General features: G+C 33.9%; 1 pseudogene; it reads right to left on the reverse strand.

The window, feature by feature from the left end:
* Window positions 1-658: 658 nt before the first annotated feature.
* On the reverse strand, window positions 659-1,342 carry LOC131595908 (histone H3.2-like; annotated as a pseudogene).
* Window positions 1,343-4,968: the final 3,626 nt, after the last annotated feature.

Genomic DNA, 4,968 nt, shown 5'->3' on the forward strand with positions numbered 1-4,968 from the left:
GTTTTCATTTCATCCAAAGAAGGGAAAGGATTTTGAAATCAGTGCTTTCCGTTCCTCTATATTCTTTCCTTCTACATTCATTGCATCCAAACACAGTGTAAGGGTTCTATTGAATATGGTTTGCTTCTACAATTCAACCATCCTTACTTTTCTCATACACTCTCAAGGTCTATAGTGATGTTAACTGGGCCAATGATTTTGAAAACAGTCATTTCACATATATCTCTTATTTTCTTTCGCCACAAGTTTAATAGAATTTTAAGCTACATTGCTTCTTTTTTTTTTTTAATTTAGTAGCTTGGCTCACACCACTGCAGAACTGAGTTGAGCGTATCCATTCAACCTCCTCTCTTTTATAATAATCTCACTCGCAATCTCATACAACACTGACACCAACCGTATGGCAGCTGACATTCATTTCTTCAATAAACACATGATCTCTAAACAATCATATATGGTTCATGTAAACCTCCCTGTATCTCTCAATCATACTTCGATAAATTGAAACTAGCAACTAAAATAATTACAGCTAATTTAATTGAGGCAGAGTTAGTAATAATTAATTTTATTTTCCTTTCAACTATTTCAAATTAATTCCGATATATTTCAATAAAATCTTAGTGAAATAGTCCAAAGCTGAAAGCAGTAAAGATTTGAGTAGACAAAAACTACTAAATTCACTTTCTAAAAAACACATAACATATCTAAGCATTGCCACCCAGCACTAGTAGGTTAAATTTCAAAACAGATTACAAAAGGAACAGACAAATATTACATAACACTAATTATAACACAACTACATCTATGTAATATAAATCCTTACAATCTAAATCTAAGCCCTCTCTCCTCTGATTCTGCGAGCAAGTTGAATATCCTTAGGCATAATAGTAACTCTCTTAGCATGAATCGCACAAAGGTTTGTATCTTCAAAACAAACCAACTAGATATGCTTCAGCGGCTTCTTGAAGTGCTGATACGGCACTGCTTTGGAATCTGAGATCTGTTTTGAAATCTTGAGCGATTTCTCTAACCAGTCTTTGGAATGGAAGCTTCCTGATGAGAAGCTCTGTGCTCTTCTGATACTTCCTGATTTCTCTTAGAGCGACTGTTCCTGGACGGAATCTGTGAGGCTTCTTCACTCCTCCGGTCGCCGGAGCAGATTTCCGGGCGGCTTTTGTGGCGAGTTGCTTCCTTGGAGCCTTGCCTCCGGTAGATTTGCGAGCCGTTTGTTTGGTACGTGCCATTTAGATCCAAGAAAAAGAGAGAAAGTGTAATTGATTTTAATTTGAGAAAGAGATCAGAAAATTTGATTGTGTTGAAATAATTATGAAATTTGGGTTCTTATATAGTGAGAAGATGAATGAGGGAAAAAGTGGGAATTGTGAACAATTTGAGTTTTGAGAAGACTTGGGAATGGGGAGATAGTAACCGTTGATGGAAGGAGACATCTACGGCTGTTAGTCTCTGTGAAAGATATGGGGATGGCTATCCGTGGCATGGGAAACTAACCAATGGGATTGTTTCATTCAATAGTTTAAATTTGAATTGTGAGTAGGGATGGTAAACACTAAACAGAACCCGCCCCGCGGGTCCTCCCGCACCCGAACCCGAGTTGACTGAGTTTGGATTCGGGTGCCACCCCGATATTTCGGGTTTAGTTAGTATGACCCGCACCCGAAACCGGAAATCACACCCGCTTATATATATATATATATATATATATATATATATATATATATATATATATATATATATATATATATATATATATATATATATATATATATTGGAAAGTTGTAGGAAAAATATATTTTGTTACGGGTTCGGGTTTGAGTGAAAAAATCCGAAACCCAGCGGGTGTGGGTGTGGGTGTTGTTTTGCCACCCGAACCGTATTTGAGTTCAGGTGCGGGTTTGGGTAATGTGAAACCTGCACCCGACCTGACCCGTTGCCATCCCTAATTGTGAGTGGCTGCGGCCTGCGGATAAGGGTGTTCAAATTTAAATCAATCCGAAAAAATTGCAAATCAAACTAAAATAATCAAAAACTTTAAAAAAATTGAATAATTTTGAATATTTTTGAATGTTGATTTTGTAAAAATCACTCGGTTCGGATTAAATTTTAAATTAATTTTTCAAAATCAATCTAAACCAAATTGAATTGCATGAATATATTTTATATTTATTTCTTTTTAATATAATATGTTGTATTAATTTTTTATTTATTTAATACAAAAAGAGCAATCAAGTGAACACACTTGCTTACAGAAAAAAAATTACCTTCTTCAAAATAAATGATTGCTCTTTTATAAATAAAAAATTAATTATATTAGTTTGAAAAGTCAATAATTGACGAAAATTCTAATTTATTTTTTAGTAACTTTGGATAACATTTTTTTAATGAAAATAGTTTTTTTTTTTTTTAATAACTAATTGAAGATTTGAGTGCTAAAAGTATTGGGTGGGTGAAATTCATGTGGATCATATTATTATATGAGATACATTTTTAAAATGTGAAATTTATAAAAAATTTCATATTAATAAAAAGAGAAAAAGTTAGAGATGATTTTTTAAAAAAATTAAAACATTAGTCATGCTAGAAAAATGTTAGCACTCATCTTTATATTAAGGGTGTGATTGTTTTAAGTGATTTTGTTAAGAGGGGGTTTAGTGAGAAAGAGGAGTATATGAGAATTGATCAAATAGATGTTCGACCTATTGAGTCAGGTCGCTAAAAGTGGGTTAGATTATAACCAAAAGTCATCAGTCCACCCTGAAGTATAGCTCATCTAACAAAACTAGGTTGAGCTGAGACAGATAATGAATCAGATCGATCGTGTCAACCCAAAACTAACACGTGGAAATCTTTAGATTAAAATACATGGATAGCACATTTATGACTAATTGATAACATTATGTCACAAGATCTGACAATAAAGTTTGATTTCAATTACCATTAAGAGATCACATTAACCAAGGATAAACACCTTAACTAGTCCTTGATACACCTTGAGTGCGAAAATGGGTCCTTGAAGGGCCTTGAGTACGAAACGGGGTCCACGATGGACCTTGTAAGAAAATTAAAAGAGCATGATTCAAATCATGGTTTAAAATGACCTGAGTCATGTGATTTGAATCACACAAGCATTTAATTCGGATCACGTTTTCAGAACTAAAATCTTCAAGAAAGAACATGTTTCTAATTTGAATCATGCAAATGCATCCAAATCACTTATCCTAAATCAATTGAAAAAAAAACTTATGATTTGAATAAAGGATTAGGTGATTTGAATCATGTTTCACAAACGGGATTGTAAAATCCATTTTTGGCATGATTTAAATCGAAGAAGGATTTTATGTGAATCATGTTGACAATATTTCCTTGATTCAAATCAAATATTCTCTTGGTTCGAGTAAATTGTGTTGATTTTGATCAAAGGTTATTTTATCCATGAAACAATGATATTTTTCGTTATAAATCATGTGAGTTGCTACGAGGGTCTCAAATACAATAAAATAACAATTACAAAAAGCATATAAACATCATACAATATTATGTTACTGTTTACCTGAAATTTAGTAAACAAGCGTTAGTCCTCCAAAATGGTTACTTGCAGGATCGACTAGTTGATCTTAGGATATATGTGCATAGATATTCGAGACTTTGCTTGAATGTTTGGTGTGAAGTGAATTATATTCTGATTTTCGCTAAGTTAAAATGTAAAGCTTTACAGAAAAATGAAGGATTTTGACTTAGTTAAAATCTTTGAAAATAACAAGGCGAAAAGATAAATGTCAAAAAAGTAGAAAGCAAGTTAGCATAAAAGAAATTTTCTTTAAGTGTAAGTAACATGGTGTTCAGAATCATACATTTCACTCGACATACTCTTTTCTCTCTTAATGCTTGGATACTTTGAGTTTGTGAGTTTCTGTAATGATTTTGATACCCCGAATCCTAACACTAGAACTCCTGTTTATACTAATACTAGAATAACTATCTTCAACAGATTTCGGCCTAGAAGTTGACACATCTTTGTTGCATGCATTTCGCCATTGGATTTGTATCCATGTGTACTTTTAGATAAGTCCAGAAAAATAGTTATGTTGCTTCCCTTTGCGCCCGATATGTTGTTGTCGAAGATGTATGACATCTTTTTCCGTTGAAAACTTGCCTGCAGTGATTGTTTATTATCGAATCCCTTGGACAAACACTCATGGAAAACGCCAAGTCCCCATTCGAGTCCCATGCTTTCCACTTTGACACTCCGACTTTATGGGGTTATGTCGAAAGATGCTCTTCTGAACCTCCATAACTCCCTTAGTTTTCTCTGAACTTCTTCTCCATATTTGAGTATAACTCCCTTAGTTTTCAGTCTCGCCCTTTTTATGCTTGGTAACCTTCACATGTATTTGAGTATAGAGAGAAATCCTGCATATAACACTCATATGCATAATATATAATTAGAACTCATAAAAATTCTCCCCCTTTGGCAAACTCAAGAAGGGAAAGGAAAATACAATGAGAGAAAAGAAACATCTGACAACAAAGAACCAATTTCAGACATAAAACTTAACCAACTTTAACCATACACAAAGAAAGAAACGAGCAATAGGTCTACTTCATCTACAAGGTATTTAAAGGTGCATAACTGAGATATCAGAAGATAGAGAAACTGAGATTGGTTTTTGGTGATAACGGAAAAAAATGTAGGCCCTACTTCCAAGGACACGGGGTCATGATGAAAAAAAAGTACCTTGTTCGCTAGGTATTGAAGAAACCATACTCCGAGGGAAGGATGGTGTCATGACCTGTTGAGCTATCAAAATATGACATACATTTCCTACTAAGGAACAACATTAATTTTTAAGTGCTAGCTAACTTCTTAGTCAAATTCATCTCACTATTGGCGAGGAATCCCCTCCTGTGGGGACTTTATCAGTGGATGGCACATTAAATAAATGGAAGTTG

The sequence above is a fragment of the Vicia villosa genome, linkage group LG4, assembly GCF_029867415.1.
Source record: "Vicia villosa cultivar HV-30 ecotype Madison, WI linkage group LG4, Vvil1.0, whole genome shotgun sequence".
In the NCBI taxonomy this organism is placed as follows: Eukaryota; Viridiplantae; Streptophyta; class Magnoliopsida; order Fabales; family Fabaceae; genus Vicia; species Vicia villosa.